This window comes from Heterodontus francisci, unplaced genomic scaffold, assembly GCF_036365525.1.
Source record: "Heterodontus francisci isolate sHetFra1 unplaced genomic scaffold, sHetFra1.hap1 HAP1_SCAFFOLD_59, whole genome shotgun sequence".
Classification (NCBI taxonomy): Eukaryota; Metazoa; Chordata; class Chondrichthyes; order Heterodontiformes; family Heterodontidae; genus Heterodontus; species Heterodontus francisci.
This window is the reverse complement of record NW_027140758.1, coordinates 3,373,423-3,400,797: the sequence shown is the minus strand read 5'-3', so window position 1 is coordinate 3,400,797 and position 27,375 is coordinate 3,373,423.

Below are 27,375 nucleotides of genomic sequence, written 5' to 3'. Positions count from 1 at the left end.
ACTTGGATCTTGGAATACAGAGTAGAATCTCAAAATATGCCGATGACACCAAACTTGGAGGTGCGGCAAACAGTGAGGATGATATGAACTGCCTGCAACAGGACAGTGATAGGCTAGCAGAATGGGGTGACAGGTGGCAGATGGAATTTAATAGTGACAAGTGTGAGGTGATGTCTTTTGGCATAAGGAATAGGGAGAGGCAATATATACTTAATGGCACAGTTCTAAAGAGTGTTCTGGAATAGAGGGACTTGGGGTTCATGTGCATCAATCTTTGAAGGAGGCAAGTCACATTGCGAGAGTGGTTCGCAAAGCATATGGGATCTTGGGCTTTATAAATAGAGGCATTGAGTACAAAAGCAGGGAAGTTATGCTAAACCATTATAAAACTCTGGTTAGGCCCAATTGGTGTGTTGCTTCCAGTTCTGCTCAGCAGACTTTAGAAAGAATGTGAGGGTCCTTGAGAGGACGCAGAGGCGATTTACCAGAATGGATCCAGTGATGGGGGATTTTAGTTCCAAGGTTAGGTTGTAAAAGCTCGGATTATTCTGCCTTTCTCAAAGGAGATTGAGTGGAGAATTGATAGAGGTGTATAACACCTCTAGAGAACAGGCCATCCTGGAATGGGTATTGTGTAATGAGAAAGGATTAGTTAACAATCTTGTTGTGTGGGGTCCCTTGGGGAAGTGCGCCCATAATATGATAAAATTCTTCATTAAGATGGAGAGTGAGAGAGTTGATTCCGAGACTCGGGTCCTGAATCTAAACAAAGAAAACTATGAAGGTATGAGGCGGGAGTTGGCTATGATAGATTGGGGAACGTTACTTAAAGCGTTGACAGTGGATAGGCAATGGCTAGCATTTAAAGAGCGCATGGATGAATTACAACAATTGTTCATTCCTGTCTGTGCAAAAGTAAAACAGGAAGTGTGGCTCAACTGTGGCTTACAAAAGAAATTAAGGAAAGTATTAGATCCAAGGAGGAGAAATATAAAATGGCCAGAACAAGCAGCAAACCTGAAGATTGTGAGCAGTTTGGAATTTAGCAGAGGAGGACAAAAGGATTGATTAAGAAGGGGGAAATAGAGTATGAGAGTAAGCTAGCAGAGAACATAAAAACTGACTGTAAAAGCTTCTATAGATATGTGTAGAGAAAAAGATTAGTGAAGACAAATGTGGGCCCCTTACAGTCAGAAACGGGGGAATTTATAATGGGGAACAAAGAAATGGCAGAACAATTAAATACATACTTTGGATCTGTCTTCACAAAGGAGGATACAAATTATCTCCCAGAAATGTGGGGGAACATAGGGTCTAGTGAGAAGGAGGAACTGTATGAAATCAGTATTAGTAGGGAATGTTTGGGAAATTGATGGGATTGAAGGCCGATAAATCCCCAGGGCCTGATAATCTACATCCCAGAGTACTTAAGGAAGTGGCCCTTGAAATAGTAGATGCATTTCTGGTCTTTTTTCAAAATTCTATCGACTCTGGAACAGTTCCAATGGATTGGACAGTAGTTAATGTAACTCCACTATTTAAAAAAAGAGGCAGAAAGAAAACAGCGAATTATATACCGGTTAGCCTGACATTAGTCGTGGGCAAAATGCTGGAGTCCATTATAAAAGATGTAATAGCAGAGTGCAATAATAACTCGTCTCCACTCCTAGTATTTCTAAATCCCACACATTCACTATAATGTGAACAATTATTTCCTGTTGTGTCTCTCTCAGATTTGTAAACTTCACTGTATTGGAGTGAGGTGACATCTACTGGCGGGAAGCAAGAACTGCAATCAAGCAGCAGAAACTCCACAGTCTGTCAGGGTTAAAGAAACATTGCAATGTGAGGAGACAGCGAAGTAGTTTGATTGGATAGATGGAGACATGATTCCACTTGTGGTGGTGTCTGCAGCAAAGGCCAGAAATACAAAATTGTCATTAATAAAAGAAATGAGGAATTCATGAAAAATGTAGTAACGTAGTGAATGGTTAGAATGTGGATAGAATAGAAAGTGAGATTGGATGGACAGAAGCAGTCTGAAAGGATGGCTGAAACAAAAGGTGAGTGCCCTGAAACGTTAACTGTCTTTCTCACAGCACAGATGCTGCCAGAGCTGCTGAACATTTCCAGCACTCTCTGTTTTTATTTCAGCATTTGCAGGATGTTGCTTTGATCTGAAAAAAATGGATGATTGGCTGGGGGGTTCCAGTGAAATTCCACAGCAGCTAATAAAGCCTGACCTCTCAGTGGCTCGTTGGTCTAGGGGTATGATTCTCGCTTTTGGGGTATGGTTAATTAGCATACGAGAGATCCCGGGTTCAAGTCCCGGACGAACCCTGGTCTGCTGGCATTTTTAGATTAAGGTTATCGAGTGGTTTCAGCCTTGCAGAAGGTGGAATTGACTTCCAAACGGAGCTGGCTTGAGGACCAGACAACTAGATTCAAAGAGCTTGTCGACAAAATTGTAATTAACTAAATGTACAGATCGCCAAGTGGGAATATAAAGTTGTTGCTGTAATTGTGACCTGACTCCAAAAACAACAGGACTGGGTTCTGGAATGGAATGGAATGGAATTCTTCTGTGTTTCTGTTGTTTGGCTTGCATTGACTCATCGATTTTCCTGTTTTTCACTTTGTCGATGCCTTTGAATAATTGTGGATCCTTCTTCAGGGTGTCTTCTTTCACCAGGTAGTTCTGACCTCTGATGATGTTGATTGTAATCAGCTTCAATTCGCTGATAGTTTTGGAAGTGAGCAGATTTCCTTTGCTTGAGTCTACAACATGGAACTCAGTCTGACATGTGGACCCATGGGAGGATTTGAATGCCACCCCTGCGTTGGAGTTGCATCCATCCAATAAGAGACCGAGTAGAAGTGACCATTATGTCAGTCGAATATGAGACTTGTAATGGCAGGGTTGTGAGTTTGAGTGCCATTCTGTTTTTCCCTTTTGTAAGGCTTCATGAGCAGAGAGTACAGGGAGTGTTTGAAATGAGCAAGTCTCGCTTTGATTCAGGATTCTTACCTCTCAGCAGCATCTCACGATGAAAGATTGAATTTGATCTCATTTCATTCTCAGCTCGGGGTCTGTGCGGCTCAGTGGCACTTCTGGCTGTCTCCCGCTTCACAATCCATCAGTACTGAGAAAGCAATGGGGAATATTACTCACATGTTGTGTTCTTTAATTTTTTGGAAAACTTGAATGTATGTATTTTCTTCCAAAACAAGGACACCAAGCCACTGTTAATGTAGGGCTGCAATAGCTCAGTTGGGAGAGCGTTAGACTGAAGATCTGAATGTCCTTGGTACAATCCCGGGTTTCAGCAATTTTGCTTCCTTATGCGTCCCTTGCCTTGGTTCTGATTTTCCGGGTGCACAATTTACTGTGAAATTATTTACCAAGCACCAGTGGATTGAATTTGAGAAACAACACAGAGTCATTTACAGCACAGAAGGTGGTCGTTTGGCCTATCACGTCCATGCTGGCTCTCCCCGGAGCAATCTAGTCAGTTCCACTCACCAGCTCGATCCCTTTCCTCCTGCAAGTATCTTTCCTTCAAGTATCCATCCAATTTCCTTTTCAAATCATTGATTGTCTCTGCTTCCACCACAATCGTGGGCCAAGACATTACCACCCACAACATAAAAAATTCCACCTCATCAAGGATGGGAAATACTTACATCTTCTATATTTGCTTATTCTCTATTTCTATGAGAATCGACTGGCAGTCAACATGAAAGGAAACCCAAAAATCTTCGAGCAGCATGTAAATGATAAGTGGGTAGTAAGAGGTTGAGTCGGGCCTATTAGGGACAAAAAGGATAATATAAGCTTAGAGGTGCAGGGCAATGTTAATCTACTTAATGAGTACTTTGCATCAGTGATCACTAAGGAAGTGGAATTTGACAAAATATCAGTTGAAGTGAAGAAAGTAGAGGCAATGGAGAGAGTACAAATTAGGAGAGGGAGGCACTAAAAAGGCTGGCTGTGCTTAGGGAAGATAAAACACCTGGTCCGGATGGCTCACATCCCAGGTTGCGAAAGGAAATGCGGATGCAGATAACGGAAGGGCTTGCTATTATCTTCCAATCTTCCCTGGATACGGGGGAGGTGCCAGAGGATTAAACAGTGGCAAATGCGACACCCTTATTCAAGAAAGGGTGTAAGGACAGTCCGGCTAACTACAGGCTAGTTAGATTAACAGCAGCGGTGGGTGAGGTTTTAGAAAGAATAATCAGGGTAAAAAATCAACAGTCACTTGGAGAGGTTCGAGTTAATTAAGGAGAGTGAGCATGGATTTATAAATGGGAGTTCATGCTTGACTAATCTAACTGCATTTTTGATGAACTAACAGAGCAGCTTAATGAAGGGAATGCAGTGGATGTTGTTTATATGGATTTTAAGGAAGCGTTTGACAAGATACCACATAAAAGGGCGGTTAACAAAATTGAGGTTCGTGGTATAGGAGGGTCAGTGTCCAATTGGATAGAAAATTGGTTTAAGGACAGAAAACAGCGAGTCTTATTAAATGGTTCTTTGTCAGACTGGAGGATAGTCGACAGTGGTGTTCCCCAAGGGTCAGTGCTAGAACCACTGCTTTTTTTGCTCAAGGTAAGTGACTTGGATCTTGGAATACAGAGTAGAATCTCAAAATATGCTGATGACACCAAACCTGGAGGAGCGGCAAACAGTGAAGATGATATGAACTGCCTGCAACAGGACAGTGATAGGCTAGCAGAATGGGCAGACAGGTGGCAGATGGAATTTAATAGTGACAAGTGTGAGGTGATGTATTTTGGCATAAGGAATAGGGAGAGGCAATATATACTTAATGGCACAGTTCTAAAGAGTGTTCTGGAATAGAGGGACTTGGGGTTCATGTGCATCAATCTTTGAAGGAGGCAAGTCATATTGCGAGAGTGGTTCGCAAAGCATATGGGATCTTGGGCTTTATAAATAGAGGCATTGAGTACAAAAGCATGGAAGTTATGCTGAACCATTATAAAACTCTGGTTCGGCCCCATGTGGAGTGTTGCTTCCAGTTCTGCTCAGCAGACTTTAGAAAGAATGTGAGGGTCCTTGAGAGGACGCAGAGGCGAATTACCAGAATGGATCCAGGGATGGGGGATTTTAGTTCCAAGGTTAGGTTGTAAAAGCTCGGATTATTCTGCCTTTCTCAAAGGAGATTGAGTGGAGAATTGATAGAGGTGTATAACACCTCTAGAGAACAGGCCATCCTGGAATGGGTATTGTGTAATGAGAAAGGATTAGTTAACAATCTTGTTGTGTGGGGTCCCATGGGGAAGTGCGCCCATAATATGATAAAATTCTTCATTAAGATGGAGAGTGAGAGAGTTCATTCCGAGACTCGGGTCCTGAATCTAAACACAGAAAACTATGAAGGTATGAGGCGGGAGTTGGCTATGATAGATTGGGGAACGTTACTTAAAGGGTTGACAGTGGACCGGCAATGGCTAGCATTTAAAGAGCGCATGGATGAATTACAACAATTGTTCATTCCTGTCGGTGCAAAAGTAAAACAGGAAGGGTGGCTCAACTGTGGCTTACAAAAGAAATTAAGGAAAGTATCAGATCCAAGGAGGAGAAATATAAAATGGCCAGAACAAGCAGCAAACCTGAAGATTGTGAGCAGTTTGGAATTTAGCAGAGGAGGACAAAAGGATTGATTAAGAAGGGGGAAATAGAGTATGAGAGTAAGCTAGCAGAGAACATAAAAACTGACTGTAAAAGCTTCGATAGATATGTGTAGAGAAAAAGATTAGTGAAGACAAATGTGGGCCCCTTACAGTCAGAAACTGGGGAATTTATAATGCGGAACAAAGAAATGGCAGACCAATTAAATACATACTTTGGATCTGTCTTCACAAAGGAGGATACAAATTATCTCCCAGAAATGTTGGGGAACATAGGGTCTAGTGAGAAGGAGGAACTGTATGAAATCAGTATTAGTGGGGAATGTTTGGGAAATTGATGGGATTGAAGGCCGATAAATCCCCAGGGCCTGATAATCTACATCCCACAGTACTTAAGGAAGTGGCCCTTGAAATAGCAGATGCATTTCTGGTCTTTTTTCAAAATTCTATCGACTCTGGAACAGTTCCAATGGATTGGACGGTAGTTAATGTAACTCCACTATTTAAAAAAAGAGGCAGAAAGAAAACAGCGAATTATATACCGGTTAGCCTGACATTAGTCGTGGGCAAAATGCTGGAGTCCATTATAAAAGATGTAATAGCAGAGTGCAATAATAACTCGTCTCCACTCCTAGTATTTCTAAATCCCACACATTCACTATAATGTGAACAATTATTTCCTGTTGTGTCTCTCTCAGATTTGTAAACTTCACTGTATTGGAGTGAGGTGACATCTACTGGCGGGAAGCAAGAACTGCAATTAAGCAGCAGAAACTCCACAGTCTGTCAGGGTTCAAGAAACATTGCAATGTGAGGAGACAGCGAAGTGGTTTGATTGGGTAGATGGAGACATGATTCCACTTGTGGTGGTGTCTGCAGCAAAGGCCAGAAATACAAAATTGTCATTAATAAAAGAAATGTGGAATTCATGAAAAATGTAGTAACGTAGTGAATGGTTAGAATGTGGATAGAATAGAAAGTGAGATTGGATGGACAGAAGCAGTCTGAAAGGATGGCTGAAACAAAAGGTGAGTGCCCTGAAACGTTAACTGTGTTTCTCACAGCACAGATGCTGCCAGAGCTGCTGAACATTTCCAGCACTTTCTGTTTTTATTTCAGCATTTGCAGGATGTTGCTTTGATCTGAAAAAAAATGGATGATTGACTGGGGGGTTCCAGTGAAATTCCACAGCAGCTAATAAAACCTGACCTGTCAGTGGCTCGTTGGTCTAGGGGTATGATTCTCGCTTTGGGAGTATGGTTAATTAACATGCGAGAGATCCCGGGTTCAAGTCCTGGGCGAGCCCTGGTCTGCTGGCATTTTTAGATTAAGGTTATCTATTGGTTTCAGCCTTGCAGAAGGTGGAATTGACTTCCGAACGGAGCTGGCTTGAGGACCAGACAACTGGATTCAAAGAGCTTGTCGACAAAATTGTAATTAACTAAATGTACAGATAGCCAAGTGGGAATATAAAGTTGTTGCTGTAATTGTGACCTGACTCCAAAAACAACAGGACTGGGTTCTGGAATGGAATGGAATTCTTCAGTGTTTGTGTTGTTTGGCTTGCATTGACTCATCGATTTTCTTGTTTTTCACTTTGTCGATGCCTTTGAATAATTGTGGATCCTTCTTCAGGGTGTCTTCTTTCACCAGGTAGTTCTGACCTCTGATTATGTTGATTGTAATCAGCTTCAATTCACTGATAGTTTTGGAAGTGAGCAGATTTCCTTTGCTTGAGTCTACAACATGGAACTCAGTCTGACATGTGGTCCCATGGGAGGATTTGAATGCCACCCGTGCGTTGGAGTTGCATCCATCCAATAAGAGACCGAGTAGAAGTGACAGTTCTGTCAGTCGAATATGAGACTTTTAATGGCAGGGTTGTGAGTTTGAGTGCCATTCTGTTTTTCCCTTTTGTAAGACTTCATGAGCAGAGAGTACAGGGAGTGTTTGAAATGAGCAAGTCTCGCTTTGATTCAGGACTCTTACCTCTCAGCAGCATCTCACTATGAAAGATTGAATTTGATCTCATTTCATTCTCAGCTCGGGGTCTGTGCGGCTCAGTGGCACTTCTGGCTGTCTCCCGCTTCACAATCCATCAGTACTGAGAAAGCAATGGGGAATATTACTCACATGTTGTGTTCTTTAATTTTTTGGAAAACTTGAATGTATGTATTTTCTTCCAAAACAAGGAAACCAAGCCGCTGTTAATGTCGGGCTGAAATAGCTCAGTTGGGAGAGCGTCAGACTAAAGGTCCCTGATTCAATCCCGGGTTTCAGCAATTTTGCTTCCTTCTGCGTCCCTTGCCTTGGTTCTGATTTTCCGGTTGCACAATTTACTTTGAGATTATTTCCCAAGTACCAGTGGATTGAATTTGAGAAACAACACAGAGTCATTTACAACATAGAAGGTGGTCATTTGGCCTATCACGTCCATGCCGGCTCTCCCCGGAGCAATCTAGTCAGTTTCACTCACCAGCTCGATCCCTTTCCTCCTTCAAGTTTCTTTCCTTCAAGAATCAATTCAATTTCCTTTTCAAATCATTGATTGTCTCTGCTTCCACCACACTCGTGGGCCAAGACATTACCACCCACAACATAAAAAATTCCACCTCATCAAGGATGGGAAATACTTACATCTTCTATATTTGCTTATTCTCTATTTCTATGAGAATAGACTGGCAGTCAACATGAAAGGAAACCCAGAAATCTTCGAGCAGCATGTAAATGATAAGTGGGTAGTAAGAGGTTGAGTCGGGCCTATTAGGGACAAAAAGGATAATATAAGCTTAGAGGTGCAGGGCAATGTTAATCTACTTAATGAGTACTTTGCATCAGTGATCACTAAGGAAGTGGAATTTGACAAAATATCAGTTGAAGTGAAGAGAGTAGAGGCAATGGAGAGAGTACAAATTAGGAGAGGGAGGAACTAAAAAGGCTGGCTGTGCTTAGGGAAGATAAATCACCTGGTCCGGATGGCTCACATCCCAGGTTGCGAAAGGAAATGCGGATGCAGATAACGGAAGGGCTTGCTATAATCTTCCAATCTTCCCTGGATACGGGGGAGGTGCCAGAGGATTAAACAGTGGCAAATGCGACACCCTTATTCAAGAAAGGGTGTAAGGACAGTCCGGGTAACTACAGGCTAGTTAGATTAACAGCAGCGGTGGGTAAGGTTTTAGAAAGAATAATCAGGGTAAAAAATCAACAGTCACTTGGAGAGGTTCGAGTTAATTAAGGAGAGTGAGCATGGATTTATAAATGGGAGTTCATGCTTGACTAATATAATTGCATTTTTTGATGAACTAACAGAGCAGCTTGATGAAGGGAATGCAGTGGAAGTTGTTTATATGGATTTTAAGGAAGCGTTTGACAAGGTACCACATAAAAGTGGGGTTTACAAAATTGAGATTCGTGGTATAGGAGGGTCAGTGTCCAATTGGATAGAAAATTGGTTTAAGGACAGAAAACAGCGAGTCTTATTAAATGGTTCTTTGTCGGACTGGAGGATAGTCGACAGTGGTGTTCCCCAAGGGTCAGTGCTAGAACCACTGCTTTTTTTGCTCATGGGAAGTGACTTGGATCTTGGAATACAGAGTAGAATCTCAAAATATGCCGATGACACCAAACCTGGAGGAGCGGCAAACAGTGAAGATGATATGAACTGCCTGCAACAGGACAGTGATAGGCTAGCAGAATGGGCAGACAGGTGGCAGATGGAATTTAATAGTGACAATTGTGAGGTGATGTATTTTGGCATAAGGAATAGGGAGAGGCAATATATACTTAATGGCACAGTTCTAAAGAGTGTTCTGGAATAGAGGGACATGGGGTTCATGTGCATCAATCTTTGAAGGAGGCAAGTCATATTGCGAGAGTGGTTCGCAAAGCATATGGGATCTTGGGCTTTATAAATAGAGGCATTGAGTACAAAAGCAGGGAAGTTATGCTGAACCATTATAAAACTCTGGTTAGGCCCCATGTGGAGTGTTGCTTCCAGTTCTGCTCAGCAGACTTTAGAAAGAATGTGAGGGTCCTTGAGAGGACGCAGAGGCGATTTACCAGAATGGATCCAGGGATGGGGGATTTTAGTTCCAAGGTTAGGTTGGAAAAGCTAGGATTATTCTGCCTTTCTCAAAGGAGATTAGTGGAGAATTGATAGAGGTGTAAAACACCTCCAGAGAACAGGCCATCCTGGACTGGATATTGTGTAATGAGAAAGGATTAGTTAACAATCTTGTTGTGTGGGCTCCCTTGGGAAGTGCGCCCATAATATGATAAAATTCTTCATTAACATGGAGAGTGAGAGAGTTGATTCCGAGACTCGGGTCCTGAATCTAAACAAAGAAAACTATGAAGGTATGAGGCGGGAGTTGGCTATGATAGATTGGGGAACGTTACTTAAAGGGTTGACAGTGGATAGGCAATGGCTAGCATTTAAAGAGCGCATGGATGAATTACAACAATTGTTCATTCCTGTCTGTGCAAAAGTAAAACAGGAAGGGTGGCTCAACTGTGGCTTACAAAAGAAATTAAGGAAAGTATTAGATCCAAGGAGGAGAAATATAAAATGGCCAGAACAAGCAGCAAACCTGAAGATTGTGAGCAGTTTGGAATTTAGCAGAGGAGGACAAAAGGATTGATTAAGAAGGGGGAAATAGAGTATGAGAGTAAGCTAGCAGAGAACATAAAAACTGACTGTAAAAGCTTCGATAGATATGTGTAGAGAAAAAGATTAGTGAAGACAAATGTGGGCCCCTTACAGTCAGAAACGGGGGAATTTATAATGGGGAACAAAGAAATGGCAGACCAATTAAATACATACTTTGGATCTGTCTTCACAAAGGAGGATACAAATTATCTCCCAGAAATGTTGGGGAACATAGGGTCTAGTGAGAAGGAGGAACTGTATGAAATCAGTATTAGTAGGGAATGTTTGGGAAATTGATGGGATTGAAGGCCGATAAATCCACAGGGCCTGATAATCTACATCCCAGAGTACTTAAGGAAGTGGCCCTTGAAATAGCAGATGCATTTCTGGTCTTTTTTCAAAATTCTATCGACTCTGGAACAGTTCCAATGGATTGGACGGTAGTTAATGTAACTCCACTATTTAAAAAAAGAGGCAGAAAGAAAACAGCGAATTATATACCGGTTAGCGAGGCCTGGACAAGGTATGCCAGCCAAGAGCGACGTCTCAATTCATTCCATCTTCGCTGCCTTCGGAGAATACTTGGCATCAGGTGGCAGGACTATATCTCCAACACAGAAGTCCTTGAAGCGGCCAACACCCCCAGCTTATACACACTACTGAGTCAGCGGCGCTTGAGATGGCTTGGCCATGTGAGCCGCAATGAAGATGGCAGGATCCCCAAAGACACATTGTACAGCGAGCTCGCCACTGGTATCAGACCCACCGGCCGTCCATGTATCCGCTCTCAAGACGTCTGCAAACGCGACATGAAATCGTGTGACATTGATCACAAGTCGTGGGAGTCAGTTGCCAGCATTCGCCAGAGCTGGCGGGCAGCCATAAAGACAGGGCTGAATTGTGGCGAGTCGAAGAGACTTAGTAGTTGGCAGGAAAAAAGACAGAGGCGCAAGGGGAGAGCCAACTGTGCAACAGCCCCGACAAACAAATTTCTCTGCAGCACCTGTGGGAGAGCCTGTCACTCCAGAATTGGCCTTTATAGCCACTCCAGGCGCTGCTTCACAAACCACTGACCACCTCCAGGCGCGTATCCATTGTCTCTCGAGATCAGGGGGCCCAAAAGAAGCCTGACATCAGTCGAGGGGAAAATGCTGGAGTCCATTATAAAAGATGTTATAGCAGAGTGCAATAATAACTCGTCTCCACTCCTAGTATTTCTAAATCCCACACATTCACTAAAATGTGAACAATTATTTCCTGTTGTGTCTCTCTCAGATTTGTAAACTTCACTGTATTGGAGTGAGGTGACATCTACTGGCGGGAAGCAAGAACTGCAATCAAGCAGCAGAAACTCCACAGTCTGTCAGGGTAAAAGAAACATTGCAATGTGAGGATACAGCGAAGTGGTTTGATTGGGTAGATGGAGACATGATTCCACTTGTAGTGGTGTCTGAAGCAAAGGCCAGAAATACAAAATTGTCATTAATAAAAGAAATGAGGAATTCATGAAAAATGTAGTAACGTAGTGAATGGTTAGAATGTGGATAGAATAGAAAGTGAGATTGGATGGACAGAAGCAGTCTGAAAGGATGGCTGAAACAAAAGGTGAGTGCCCTGAAACGTTAACTGTGTTTCTCACAGCACAGATGCTGCCAGAGCTGCTGAACATTTCCAGCACTTTCTGTTTTTATTTCAGCATTTGCAGGATGTTGCTTTGATCTGAAAAAAAATGGATGATTGGCTGGGGGGTTCCAGTGAAATTCCACAGCAGCTAATAAAGCCTGACCTGTCAGTGGCTCGTTGGTCTAGGGGCATGATTCTCGCTTTGGGAGTATGGTCAATGAACATGCGAGAGATCCCGGGTTTAAGTCCCGGACGAGCCCTGGTCTGCTGGCATTTTTAGATTAAGGTTATCTATTGGTTTCAGCCTTGCCGAAGGCGGAATTGACTTCCATGCGGAGCTGGCTTGAGGACAAGACAACTGGATTCAAAGAGCTTGTCGACAAAATTGTAATTAACTAAATGTACAGATAGCCAAGTGGGAATATAAAGTTGTTGCTGGAATTGTGACCTGATTCCAAAAACAACAGGACTGGGTTCTGGACTGGAATGGAATGGAATTCTTCAGTGTTTCTGTTGTTTGGCTTGCATTGACTCATCGATTTTCTTGTTTTTCACTTTGTCGATGCCTTTGAATAATTGTGGATCCTTCTTCAGGGTGTCTTCTTTCACCAGGTCGTTCTGACCTCTGATGATGTTGATTGTAATCAGCTTCAATTCGCTGATAGTTTTGGAACTGAACAGATTTCCTTTGCTTGAGTCTACAACATGGAACTCAGTCTGACATGTGGACCCATGGGAGGATTTGAATGCCACCCCTGCGTTGAAGAATACAGTTGCATCCATCCAATAAGAGACCGAGTAGAAGTGACAGTTCAGTCAGTCGAACATTAAACTTTTAATTTCAGGGTTGTGAGTTTGAGTGCCATTTTGTTTTTCCCTTTTTTAAGGCTTCATTAGCAGAGAGTACAAGGAGTGTTTGAAATGAAATTCAGCAAAAGTATGAGAAAGTCTCACTTTGATTCGGGACTCTTATCTCTCTGCAGCATCTCGCTGTGAAAGATTGAACTTCATCTCATTTCATTCCCAGCTCGGGGTTAGTGCGGCTCAGTGGGACTTCTGGCTGTCTTCCGCTTCACAATCCATCAGTGCTGAGAAAGCAATGGGGAATATTATTCACGGCTCTGCAACCAGAGGACACTAATTTAAGGTGAATGGCAAAAGAACCAAAGGCAACATGAGGAAAAACTTATTTTGCACAGCGAGTGGTTAAGATCTGATATGCACTGTTTGAGAGTGTGATGGAGGCTGATTCAACCATGGTTTTCAAAATGGTATAAACTAATTATCTGAAGTGAAAAAAATTGCATGTACAGCAACCTCTGTACATTTTCGTTCATCTTGCAAATCCCCTGGTGCTCTATGCACATTGGCAAAGCTGTGTATTCAGTATCCAAGCTTGTGTTGAAGTCTCCTAGAAGGTACAGTCCCTCAGTGCTGGGAATTCTACTGATAGCAGTGTCAAGTGTCACATAGAATTGATCCTTGACATCTGGGGTGGAGGTGAGTGTCGGGACATAGATGCACATGAGATTAACTGGGCCCACGCTTGTTGACAAGTGAAGAGTAAGAAGTCTCTCTGAGCCTACTGTGGGTGGTTCACTCGTCTCAAGTAGCGTGTTTTTTACTGTGAAACCCACTCCATGCTCACGACTTGCCTCTTGGGCTTTCCCCTGCCAGAAGAAGGTGTAGTGTTTCTTTTTGAGGGATCCACTTTGAACGAGTCTAGTTTCTTGCAGCTCAGCAATGTCCACATTGAGCCTTGTGAGTTCCTTGTCGATCACAGCTGTCTTGTGTGTGTCATCAACCTGCAGAAGGTTGTCGGTAAGGCCAGGACACATGGTCCTTACATTCCAGCTTGTGATGCGAAGGACTGGTGTCTTCTTTGTTGAGTTTGTTTTTCTTGGTGCATAGATAATCAATGCGCCTGTTGAGAGATGACTCTCTAAGCTCCAAGCACCCATTGAAGCAAGCAGGTCATGCCTTCACAGCACCTAACTGACTGGGGGCTGCCCAGCTTGGAGTGAATGGTCGCTATCCAATGAGACACTAAGAGCTCTCCCACTGTCCGAAGTAACCCCTGGTGCTCATACTCTCCACCAATTCAATGAGAGCTTATAATCAGTAACTGTTTATTCCCGGGTTGTGCGAATGTTTAACCAAGAAGCTGGAGTGTCCTCTCCAGGGCACAGGCCTGGGCAAATAGTATGGAGACCCTGAGCATCAGGACCCCCTCTCAGCATTGCTAGTATTGTCCAAAGGAAATGAAAAACCAGTACTGTTTGTTCCCAGCTCTGCTGTTGGAGTTGCTGGAAAACTGCCTGATAAGCAACAGGTAACTGCCTCCAGGACTCCACTCCGGATTTACTCTCCAGGTTTACTCCCTCAGCCTTCTTATTCATTTATTTAGAGATACAGTACTGAAACAGGCCCTTCCAGCCCACCGAGTCTGTGCCGACCATCAACCACCCATTTATACTAATCCTACATTAATCCCGTATTCCTACCACATCCCCTCAATTCCCCTCCCACCTACCTACACTAGGGGCAATTTACAATGGCCAATTTACCTATCAACCTTTGGCTGTGGGAGGAAACCGGAGCACCCGGCAGAAACCCACGTGGTCACAGGGAGAACTTGTAAACTCTGCACAGGCAGTACCCAGAATCGAACGCGGGTCACTGGAGGTGTGAGGCTGCGGTGCTAACCACTGCACCACTGTGTCTTCTCGAGACACCCATCGAGAAGTGAGACTTTTTGCCCAGAGATGGGCTCTGTTTCTTGGCATCAGGATGGAACCACACACCAGTGGGCCTGTATGACATGCACAAGGATATCACACACTGCCCCATCCCTGGTACAGATCAGAGTCAGACACTGAACAGATTGCAACCCACAAGGACATCACAACCTTCCCGCTCTCTGGGACAGGTCAGTGTGATACACCAAACAAACAGCACCCCACAGGGACCTCATAAATGCCACGTCCCTGTGACAGATCAAGGTCAGACACTGCAAATATTGCAACCACAGGAACATCACAAATTGCCCCATCCCTCGGACAGCTCGGGGTCTGACATTGAACATATTGCAACAACAAGGACATTACTGTATAACTCCCTCCATTCTGAAAAACAAGCATTCACCCTACTTTTTATCCTGCAGCCAATTTTGGATCCACACTGCCACTTCCCCTTTAATCCCTTCTGCTTGAATTTTGTTAACAAGTCATAGAGAGATGCAAAACTGAAACAGGCCATCCGGCCCACTGAGTCTGTGCTGACCAACCACCACCCATTTATAGTAATCCTACACCAATCCCATATTCCCTACCACATCCCCACCATTCTCCTACCTACACTCGGGGCAATTTGCAACAGCCAATTTACCTATCAACCTGCAGTCTTTGCTTGTGGGAGGAAACCGGAGCACCCAGCAGAAACACACACAGTCACAGGGAGAACTTGTAAACTCTGCACGGGCAGTACCCAGAACTGAACCTGGGTTGCGAGAGCTGTGATGTTGCAGTGCCAACCACTGTGCCATTGTGCTGCCCCAAGTCTAGTTTATGGTACCTTTTCAAACACAATTTTGATGTCCAGACACGTACCATTAACCTCACCACCCTCGTCAACTCTCTCTGAAACTTCATCAAAGAAATTAATTCATTAATTATTTCAGACACAATCTTCTGTTAACCAATCTGTACTGGCTGTCATTTATTAGCCCATGTTCTACCAAGTGACAGTTAATTTTCTCCTGGATAATTGTCTCTAAAAGTTTCCCCACCATCGACATTAGACTAATTGGTCTGTAGTTCCTGGGTTTATCTCTCTTTTTAAACAGGGCTGTAATATTCACAACCCTTGCAGACTTATCTTTTAATTCTGGAAAGTCTATTGCAGACAATCACTTTGGGCATGACTTTAACCAATTAAAGCAACAGGATACTTGATTAATAAGTCCAGAACTTTTATTGAGAGTAAAATAATACTTAATATTTGAAAGTAAAATTATACTTAACAAACTTGGGGAATATAACTTTACAGCTCTGGGGACTGGTCGAGCTTGGTCTCAGAGTGTCACGGTCCTCTTTGTCCAGTCTAGATCCCTCATCAGGTGGAGAACTTGGTCGATGATCTGAGCCTTTACCCCTGAGGCCTTCTAGTGTTCCTGCACACTGAAACCTGACAAGCTCCCTACTTTTAACCCCTGGATGGCCATCACACCACCATGTAAAATAATAATTGGTCCTAGCTGTTGCTAGGTACATTTAATTTGTTCTTAATAATGTCTTCCACTAACAGTCACCTGTCCTCAGAATCTCAGACATGAGTACAATGGAGTGGTTTCACACTGTCTCCCAATCTGATCTGAAACAAGTTTCCTGTTCATTAAATCTAGACTCTTGAATGTCTCGATGTAGCATACCATGGGTTTTATCAGGGGTCCGAGAAAGGTCCATTGTTTGAATACATTTAGCTGAAACTGTCCTTTCCCACACAAACACAGAAACTCACAGTAATTAGATTGAACTACCTTGAAATGAAAACCCATTCTCTCTAAAATGTTTATTGATTCATTAATTATAACTCAATCAAGGTTCATTACTTTTACAATCATCTGTTTCAGGATGGGTAGCTACTCATTAATTATACAGGATATAAATGTCAGTACTGAACACAAAATGGTTCCTTTGGTCATGTGTTCATTATAAAATGGCTTTCTTAACGTTGTTAGTTATGACAATGGATACATGATAAAAATGGTCAAGTTAAACTGAGATCGAACTACCCAAGCTTACCTCCATCCTCCAGTCCTCTGGCATCATTCCCATATTCAAGGAGGATTGAAAGATTGTGGTTCGAGTCTCCGCTATTTCCACCTTGACTTCCCTCAGCAACCCAGGATGCAGCCCATCCAGACCGGGTGACCTTTCTACTGTGAGCACTGCTAACCTTGTAATTGTCTCCTCTTTATCTATTTTCATCCCCTCCAAATTCTCCACTTCCTCCTCCTTTACTGTGACATTTGCAGCACCCGTTTGTTTTGTGATGACAGATGAAATGTACTTAATTAGTACCTCAGCCACACCCTCTGCCTCCACAGGATCTCCGAATTGACCCACCCTTTCATTGACTGTCCATATGTTGGTAAAAGACTTCCGTGTTCCCAGTTATGTGACCTGCTAATCTTTTCTCATACATTCTCTTGCTGATCTCATTTCCTTTTTCAGCTCTCCTCTGTACTTTCTGTATTCTGCTTGTTTCTCTACTGCATATGAATCCTCACATGATTTTTCAGTGAATGGTTTTTGAACTATTTTGTAAAAGGATTTAGTTTTGTAAATTTCTCCCTGGCTCCCCTCATGGTCAGGCAGAAAGTTTAACTGCTGTGTTTTCAAACAGCAACAGCTTTATTTGAAAAGCCATTGGGACAGGATTCCGGGTTTTAATCCAGTCACAAATCTGGTTCTGATGTGTTGTGGCTCCAGATGTCACATGACCTGTCAATGGATGACCTCATCATTGACCCAGTCATGGAGCTGTGGGTTGATGTTTAAATTGATTCAAAATAATTTTCCAGAAGGACAATCAAAATGAATCGATATATAAAAGGTAGATTTTGTGAATTTGTGCTCCCAGTGGAAATTCCTGCAGAGTCTGCTGGTTTTCATATCCCCAATTCCCCACAGGAAGCTCTGTGCTCGGAGTCTGTATTCATTACATCAACATTATACAGAATCATTTCATGGGAGACCCCAGTGTGAATTGTAGACAGGTGGGTCAGTTTTAACTTTCAAAGTAACACAGAAGCAAAATACTGCTGATACTGGAAATCTGAAATAAAAACAGAAAATGCTGGAAATACTCAGCAGGTCTGGCAGCATCTGTGGAGAGAGAAACAAAGTTAACGTTTCAGATCTGTGACCTTTCATCAGAACTGAGCTGAAATTGTCTGAGGGACTGAGATTGTGGAATCAATTTCAGGGTCAAAGACATTGTACTTGGTAAGGACAGGAAGATGGAGATTATTAAGTACAGTGCAAAAATATAGTTACTTTTACATTATTTTAATCAAAATTGATTTAAACTTTGTGCTCATGAATCCTATCTTTTGATCACAATGACACTGATAACAATGGAAAAAGCAAGACTTGCATTTCACGACCACAGGACATTGCAAAGCCTTTTACAGCCAATGAAGGAAGGACTTTTCAAGTGTAGTCACTCAACAGTACAATAGAGTACCCTACAATAAAGATGTGTAAGATTCTCACCACACAACTGCCAGACAATGACCATCCCAAACAAGAGAGAATCTAACCATCTCCCTTTGACATTCAATGGCATTACCATCGCTGAATCCCCCACTCTCAACAACCTGGGGGTTACCATTGAGCAGAAACTGAACTGCAGTAGCCATATAAATATTCTGGCTACAAGAGCAGGTCAGAGACTAGGAATCCTGCGGCAAGTAACTCACCTCCTGACTCCCCAAAGCCTGTACACTAGTCAGGGGTATGATGGAATACTCTGCACTTGTCTGGCTGGGTGCAGCTCCAACAATACTCAAGAAACTCAACAGGACAAAGCAGCCCGCTTGATTGGCACCCCATTTACAACATTCATGCCCTCCATCACTGGCACACAGTGGCAGCAGTGTGTACCATCCACAAGATGCACTGCAGCAATGTGCCAAGGCTCCTGAGACAGCACCTTCCAAACCCGCGAACTTTATCACCGAGAAGGACAAGGGCAGCAGATGCATGGGAACACCACAACCTGCAAGTTCCCCTCCAAGCCACACACCATCCTGAATTGTAACTGTATCACCGTTCCTTCACTGCTGCTGGGTCAAAATCCTGGAACTCTCTTCATAACAGCAGCACATGGACTGCAGTGGTTCAAGAAGGCAGCTCAGCACCACCTTCTCAAGGCAATTAGGGATGGATAATAAATGCTGGCCGAGCCAGCGACACCCACCTCCCATGAATGAATAAAAAAAATGATAATATCCTGTAATCCTCCAAAGTAGAAAATACAGATGGAAATGAAAAATAATAAAACACAGTCAGCATGGATTTCACAAAGAAAGACTTGATTAACCTTATCTTTGAAAAATCAACAGCAAGAGTAATATAGCAGATGTAGAAGAGTTTAAGTTAAAAAAGCCTCATCTATTTATGTGCTTGAACCATCAAATTGTGGGTTAACAAACAAACACACTAACTGACAGAGCTGCATGTTGTGCTTTCTAAATTACCCTAAAGTAGGGTGTTAATGAGTTAAAGCTTCAGGTTGCTGCAACCAGAATAGCCATTGTCCACTATCAGTTTGACTGTTATAAATAAAGGGTGGAACATTCATTGTGAATCTATAGAAACAGCCTGGTCCTGCACACTGCAGACACATCCACATCATCACCAACCAGCTCTCCTATAATTGGTGCAGTTATTTGACTTTGCCCCATTCGCTCCATGGAATTAATTTTAAAAGATTTTAAATTACAAGCAGTTTTGTTAATGCTCAGCCTTTGAGAAGAAATCATTCCCTGGCCACAGTGGAGAGAGCATTGAATATAAAACAGTAGAATACCAGGTAACACAGTGAAAGCTCATCAGCTAATCCATAATTACTTACTTTTCTTATTTTTGCTCTTGCTATTCGGTTTTCCATCATTTTCAGCTCCTGACTGTGGATATTATTGTGATTAAATGTGAAAAGATGCACTGTGTCTCAGCCCCAGTATATTGACTCTTCCTCTGTTCAGTGCTGTATACACTCAGAGACTGACACTCTCTCTCCCTCCCTCAACTTTCCAGCCCTGACATTGCAGAAAGCGCCGCTCAAAGTTACACATTCTGACTGTTTGCAGTTGATTAGTGAGAGATTATGAACGTATCCTCCTGCAGCACTGCCTCGGTTAATAACAGCAGATCTGAGTCACATTTCAGATACAGAAACAGACGCATCAATTATTCACTCTTTCCCAGAGTGAGTGAGGCCGGGACAAGCAGCAACATTCCGGCCCCACACTCTGCAATTACCCAGCACCAGCGGAAAGCAGTGAATACAGATTAAATCAGTGGGTTAATGTCCATTACAGGGATGCAAGATTCCACGGCCCAGGACAAACATCCCCATACACCGAGAACAAGCTCAGGAAAACCCGGGGGAGTTAATATCCCAATCACTGAGCATTCCAGTAACATTGAACAAGTTCCTGAACTGAGTGAACCTTTCAAAGTACAGAAGTGATGACGAGGTCAAAAAGGTCTGAACAGTTGAGGTGACTGAGCGGTTTCAGCTTCTCTGTTCAGGTTGCAGCTTTCACTGGAGGCATGTGTTTAAATTCCACTTCTGACAACTTGATTTTCAGTTACTTTGCAGAGCTTCCTTGAAGGTTAGAGGGAGAGTAAATACTGAGGAACTGTTTCTAACTGCTGAAAGGTCAATAACCGAAGGTTATAGATTTAAGGTGACTCACAAAACCAGAAGGAACTTGAGGAAAAATTCCTTTCTGCAACATGTGGTTAGAATTTCAGTTATGTGGATAGATTGGAGAAGCTGGGGTTGTTCTCCTTAGAGAGGAGATTTGATAGAGGTGTTCACAATCATGAGGGGTCGTGACAGACCCGATAGAAACTGTTGGTGGAAGGATTGAGACTCAGGTAAAAGCTGTGGCTCAGTTGGTCACACTCACCTCGAAATCACAAGCTTCTGGGTTCAGATTTCACAGCTGACACTCCAGTACAGCACTGAGGGTGTTGAAGGTGCTGCCTTTCAGGTGTGATGTTAAACCAAGACCTGGTCTGCATGTTTGGGTGAATGTAAAAGATCCCATGCTGCAATTTCAAACAAGTGAAGAGCAATTCTCCCTGGTGTTGTGATCAATATTTGTCCCTCAATCAGATCAGTTGGTCACTATCACATTGCTGTTTGTGAATATCAGCTGCTGCATTTCTGACATTACAACAGTGATTACACTTCAAAAGTATTTCATTGTCTACAAAGTGCTTTGATATGTCCAGTGGTCTTGAAAGGTGCTATATAAATGCAAGTCTTTTCTTTCTTTATCACAACACATTACTGTGTAAAAATGGTTCCTCATGTCATCTCTGGTGCTTCTGCCAATCACCTGATATCTGTGTCCTCTGCTTACTGACCCTTTTACCACTGGAAACAGTTTCTCCTTATTTAAACTATTGAAAACCTCCATGATTTTGAACAAATGTGTCAAATCTCTTCTGAATTTTCTCTGCTGCAAGGAGAACAACCCCAGCTTCTCCAATCTCTCCACATAACTGAAATCCCTCACCCTGCTACCATTGTGGTAAATCTCTTTTTTATTCTTTCCTGGGATGTGGGCACTGCTGACACAATGTGATTCCTTTCAACGGAGCGGCCCGCTGACATCATCGGACTGTGCCAAGCTGTGCATAGGCACAGCTACATCTTGCCAGGATTAAGTGGCACATGCGTAGGATGATGTCATTGCACAGCGCCAACATCATCGCATATCCGCGCCTGGTCCATCTTCGCACATGTGAGCGAAAGCATCATCAGGTATCCAGCCCCTCACTCAGCTGGAGGAAGCGGCTGAATAGGAGACTTTGAGGCTGGAGCTCTCCCCCCTCGGCAACTCGCTCCAGGCCTCGACGCTTCCTCCCCTCAGCCGCTCGCTCCACACCTCGATGCTCCCCTGGACAATTGTTCCCCACTCGCGTCATCCAGCTCTATGGCCGCTTGCTCTCTGCCCCCCAACCCCCGCTCCAGCCGCTAGCTCTAGGCCGTGCCACGTCCCTCCTCTGGGCCACTCACTACTCACTCCTACGTCACACTTTGCAGCCCACCTTGCTTCTTCGGGTGGCACGTGGAGACTGGACAAACGTGGGAGCAAGTGGCCGAGAGAAGGGAAGCAGCGCAGCCTAGAGCTAGCGGCTGGAGGGGAGGGGGGTGGGGAGTGAGCGAACGACTGGAGAATGGGGTGACATGATCGGGAGACAATCGGCCAGGGAAGTAGGGGGGGGGGAGCAGCGAGGTCTGGAGCGAGCGACTGTGGAGGGTGGAAGCGGCCGGTGCAAAGCAGGGGGAGAAAGCGAGTTGTGCCACCTAGTGGTTGTGCTCTCAGCAAACGCAGCCTTTATTGTCCATCCTTAATTGCCCTTGAGAAGGCGGTGGTGAGCTGCCTTTTTGGAGGTGCTGCAGTCCATGTGTTGTACGTAAACCCACAGTGCTGTTAGGAAGGGAGTTCCAAGATTTTGATCCAGTGACAGTGAAGGAATGGTGAAATAGTTCTCAGTCAGGACAGTGTGTAACTTGGAGGGGAGCTTGCAGATGGTGGTGTTCCCATTCATCCAATACCCTTCTAGGTGGTCGAGGTTGGGGGTTTGGATGGTGCTGTCGAAGGAGGCTTGGTGAGTTGCTGCAGTGCATCTTGTAGATGGTACACACTGCTGCCACTGTTCACTGGTGGTGCAGGAAGTGAATTTTTAAAGTAGTGGATGGAGTGCTGATCAAGTGATCTCCTTTGTCCTGGATGGTGTTGAGTTTCTTTGGTGTTGTTGGAGCTCCACTCATCCAGGCAAGTGGGGAGTATTACATCACACTCCTGACTTGTGCCTTGTAGATGGTGGACAGGAGGTGAGTTACGTGCAGCAGAATTCCCAGCCTCTGACCTGCTCTTGTAGCTACGGTATTTATATGACTGATCCAATTCAGTTTCTGCTCATTGGTAACCCCCCGGATGTTGATTGTGAAGGATTCAGCAATGGTAATGTCATTGACTGTCAAGGGGAGATGGTTAGATTCACTCTTGTTGGAAATTGTCATTGCCTGGCATTTTTGTGGCGTGCATGTTACTTGCCACTTATCAGTCCAAGCCCAATCTTGCCCAGGTCTCTTTACATGTAGACACGGACTGCTTCAGTATCTGAGGAGTTACTAATGCAACTGAACATTTTGCAATTATCAGTGAGCATTTCCACTTCTAACCTTATGGTGGAAGGAATTTTATTGATGAAGCAACTGAAGACGGTTGGGGCCGAGGACACTACCCTGAGGAACTCCTGAGCGATGTCTGGTACTGAGATGATTGGCCACCAACAACCAGCACCATATTCCTTTGCGCAAGGTATGCCACCAACCAGTGGAGATTTTTCTCCTTGATTGCCATTGACTTCAATTCTGCAAGGGCTCCTTGATGCCCTTGGCAAGAGCAGTCACTGTCACCTCACCTCACCTCCTGAATTCAGCTCTTCTGTCCATATTTGAACCAAGGCCATAATGAGGTCAGGAACCGAGTGGCCTTGGCGGAAACCAAAATGAGCATCGGTGAGCAGGTTATTGCTGAGTAAGTGCTGCTTGATAGCACTGTCAACGACACCTTCCATCACTTTACTGATGATCAAGAGGAGGCTGACGGGGCAGTGATTGACCGGGTTGGATTTGTCCTGCTTTTTGTGTACAGGACATACCTGGGCAATTTTCCACATTGCCGGGTAGATGCCAGTGGTGTAGCTTGGCAGGCGGCGTGGCTAGTTCTGGAGCACAAGTCTTCAGCACTGCAGCCAGGATGTTGTCAGTATCCAGAGCCTTCAGCCATTTCTTGATATCATGTGGAGTGAAGTGGCTTTAGCTGAAGGTTGGCACCTGTGATGCTGGGGATCTCAGGAGGAGGCCGAGATGGATCATCTACTTGGCACATCTGGCTGAAGATGGTTGCAAATGATTCAACCTTGTATTTTGAACTGATATACTGGTCTCCCCTATCATTAAGGATGGGGATATTTGTGGAGCCTCGTCCTCCTGTTAATTGTTTAATTATCCACCACCATTCAGGACTGGATGTGGCAGGACTGCAGAGCTTTGATCTGATCTGTTGGTTGTGAGATCACTCAGCTCTGTCTATTGCATGCTGCTTCCGCTATATGACATGCAAGTAATCCTGTCTTGTAGCTTCACTCATTTTTAGGTCTGCTTGGTGCTGCTCCTGACATGCCCTCCTGCACACTTCATTGAAGCACTATTGCTCCCTTGGCTTGATGGTAATGGCAGAGTCAGGGATATGTCAGGCCATGAGGTAAGATATTGTGTTTAAATACAATTCTGCTGCTGCTGATGGCCCACAGTGCCTCATGGATGTCCAGTTTTGAGCTGCCAGTTCTGTTCATTTCTTCCCTCAGATATAATTGACTACTCCGCCCCCGCCCCCTCCCAGTGTGGTTGACAGGACTCTCAACCTCTGCCTTCCCCCTTCCCCTCCCTCCCAGAACTGCGACAGGGTTCCCCTTGTCCTCACTTTCCACCCCACCTGCCTCCACATCCAAATGATCATCCTCCACCATTTCCGCCACCTCCAGCGTGATGCCACCACCAAACGCATCCTCCCCTCCCTTGTCAACATTCTGAAGGGATTGTTCCCTCCGCGACACCCTGGTCCACTCCTGCATTACCCCCGATACCTCGTCCCCTTTCCAAGGCACCTTCCCATGCAATCGCAGGAGATATAATACCTGCCCTTTTCCCTCCTCTCTGCTCATTATCCAAAGTCCCAAACACTCCTTTTAGGTGAAGCAGCGATTTACTTGTCCTTCTTTCAATTATGTATACTGAATTCACTGCTCACAATGTGGTCTCCTCTAAACTGGGGAGACCAAACGCAGATTAGATGGAACACCTCCGCTCAGGCCAAAATCATGACCCTGAGCTTCTGGTTGCTTGCCATTTCAACACTCCCCCCTGCTCTCATGTCAACATTTCTGTCTTTGGCCTGCTCCAGTGTTCCAGGGAAAATCAAACCAAGCTCGAGGAGCAGCACCCGACCTTTTGATTCGGCACTCTACAGCCTTGTGGATTGAACATTGTGTTCAATAACATCAGAGCATGACTGGTGTCAGGCAACCACAAGCATTAACACACTCTTTACCTTTATCCCAGGACAGCTTTGTTATTTAATCTCTCCTGCCCTCTGCTCTATCAAACACCTTCCCTTTTGTTCTCTCCCACATGCCCCTCCCCTTCACTTGTTTAAAACCTAATTCTTTTCTAACCTGTGTCAGTTCTGATGAAAGGTCACAGACCAGAAACGTTAACTCTGTTTCTCTCACCACAGATGCTGCCAGAGCTATTGAGTATTTCCAGCACTTTTTGTTTTTATTTCAGATTTCCAGCAACTGCAGTATTTTGCTTTTATTGTGTCAGAAAGTCATTCCTTGATTCAGGACTCTTACCTCTCTCCAGAATCTCTCTGCTAAAGATTGAACTTATCTCATTTCACTCACAGCTCAGGGTCAGTGTGGCACAGTGGGACTTCTGGCTGTCTCCCACTTCACACTCCATCAGTACTGAGAAAACAATGGGGAATATTACTCACATGTTGTGTTCTGTAACTTTTTACAAACACTTTAATGTATATATTGTCTTCCAAAGCAGTGACAGAATGGTGGCTTTAGTGTGTTGTTGAAATAGCTTTGTTGAGTTCGTGCTGTGCTAACAGTTAAACAGTTCTTGGTTCAATCCCAGGTTTTGGCACTTTCAAACTCTCCTGTGTCTTTTTCTTTGGCTCCAAATGTCAAGCTGCATGATTTACTCTGAAATTAGCACCAGAGAACCAAGGCACCAGCGAGCATGAGGAGCTGAAATTAGCACAGATCAAATCCACTTAATATTTCTGACTGAAGATGGTTGCAAATGCTTCAGCTTCATCTTTTGCACTGACGTGCTCAGCACCACCATCATTGAGGATGTGAATGTTTTTGGAGCCTCCTCATCTTGTTAGTTATTTAATTATCCACCACCATTCACGACTGGATGTGGCAGGACTGTGGAGCTGTGATCTGATCCTGAGGGAGATATCCGTGCGTGGAATGGCGGGATGTATGGAGAGTGATCCTGAAGAGGGTGTCCGAGCCTGGAGTGGAAGCTTTCCGTGGAGGTACAGGAGTAGGTCATTCAGCCCCAGTGTTTTATAAAGGTTTTGCATAACTTATTTGCTTTTACTCTATGCCTCTATTCATAAAGCCAAGTGTCCTGTTTGCTCTGAGCAACCTTTTCAAACCTTGATCAAAAAAGATTGGTGTACATTGTCTCATTCTTCCTCCCAAACTGTATCACTTCACAATTTTCTGTGTAAAATTTTATCTGCTGTGTGAAAGCCCATTTTACCAGTGTGGTGAAGTTCCTCTGAAATGTGTTACTGTCACTGGCATAGGACGAAATTCACGAGCATTCTTTGATGCTATCTCCGTGGAAAGAGCAATCTTACACACTAGCTCAAATTGGGATTTTGTGTGTTTAGTATCTTTTCTCATCCACCAATATAAGCACAAATCTGTCTCATAATGTACAGTCTAAGAATGTGCCAATGTTGCAATGTGGTGATAAATTCTTCAGTGTCACAATGTACTCACCAACTGTTTCACTACTTTTCTGATTTCTGGATCCATGTTTGTAGCTTTCCGCGATCTCTAGTGGATTAGGGTTGAGCCTCACTTCAACGAAGAAACGGAAAATTATGATTTAAAGATTACACTGTCAATCATTCACATCTCTGTCTTCTCCTGAACTTCGAGTTCAAATTTGTTTGTGAAGTTGAGTCACACGTTAAGCCTTTGTCTTTGTGAAGGAAGTGATTTGGGAATGGCTGTTTGAAACTGTCCCTTCTTGCACAGAAATTCAGTGCAAATACTCGATCACTCACAATTTCCTTGAGAGAAATTTGTTCACAATCGCATTCGACACGGAAACTGCCTCAGCATTAATCTCACTGAAGCAGAATGTGACCGTGTTGTATGTTTCAGAATGTTGTTGCCGTTATTTGCTTTTAACCGAGACTGGGACACAGGGCAAGGTTGATCCGAGGTTGGAATATGTTATCATTCAGGAGCAAGAAAAATCAAAAGGAACAAAATAAGAAAACCCAGTCTCCAGATTTGAGAATCTGTCGATCCGCTTTGGGAAAGTGAATCAGAGCAGAATGAAGAAGAGATGAAGACACAGCTCAGTCAACACGTTCCCCTGGTTTATGATGCTGGAACATTCCTCACACAGAAATGATTCAACCCAATGACAAACATTCTTACAGCTGATAATTTATGCTACTGATTTAAGGACTGTCTCATGTGGTTACCGAGTGACGACGAGAAGATATTAAACTTTGTTCTATTCAATCTAGCTGTGATGAAGTTTGGATTTTTCGACCGTTTATAAACAGTATTTGAAGGGTCTCGGTAACAATGTTCAGTGTTGATGAGAGTGGGGTCTGGGTGAGAAGCTGCTGAGTGTGACAGGGTCAGGACTGGATGCAGGAAGTTCTCTGACAGTCTCCCTCTATCTCTCTAATGGGTTTGAGTTGATTTACGACTGGTAGCTTTTATTTTACTTTTCTTATTGAGAGATACAGCACTGAAACAGGCCCTTCGGCCCATCGAGTCTGTGCCAAC